The sequence below is a fragment of the Bison bison genome, unplaced genomic scaffold, assembly GCF_000754665.1.
Source record: "Bison bison bison isolate TAMUID 2011002044 unplaced genomic scaffold, Bison_UMD1.0 scf7180017864341, whole genome shotgun sequence".
NCBI lineage: Eukaryota > Metazoa > Chordata > Mammalia > Artiodactyla > Bovidae > Bison > Bison bison.
In genome coordinates this window covers 1890824-1891300 of record NW_011494913.1, presented here as the reverse complement: position 1 = coordinate 1891300, position 477 = coordinate 1890824, and the positions used below count along the sequence as shown (strand labels likewise).

The window sequence follows — 477 nt, the reverse complement described above, 5'->3', positions numbered from 1 at the left end:
CCTGCATCTCTTGAGTCTGTTGCACTGGCAGGCAGATTCTTTTGCCACTGAGCCACCTGGGAAGCCCCAGGCAGCCACTAACTGGACACTCTCACTCCCTGTCCATGTGGGCATTGAGGCCCTCCTGGCAGATGCTACTGCCCTTCTCACCTTCACCCCCATAGTCTAATAGGCAGCTAGGTCTGAGGACCATGACCTTATGTTGGTGGTTTCCAGTGAAGCCTAAAACAGTAGAATCACATGGGGAGCTTAAAAAAAAATCCTGGCTTCTGGACCCTACTCAGAGGATCTGCTCATACACGGCTTCTCTGGTAAGAGAGGGGGGCCCACCAGTCACCTCCACTGAAGCTGCAGACAGGGACTTGCTATAGGAATGAGCCAAAGATGGCCTCTGCGTACTGGTCTCCATGGTGCTTTATTTCTTCACTGCAGACCGAGACCCCTGCGCTCAAAAGCTTGCCATTGCTAAATTCAAAT

At 52.2% G+C, this 477-nt stretch overlaps 1 pseudogene; it reads right to left on the bottom strand.

Annotated features, from left to right (window-relative positions):
- Nucleotides 1–193, bottom strand: part of LOC104999046 — a 22753-nt pseudogene extending 22560 nt beyond the window's left edge.
- Between the last annotated feature and the right edge of the window lie 284 nt (nucleotides 194–477).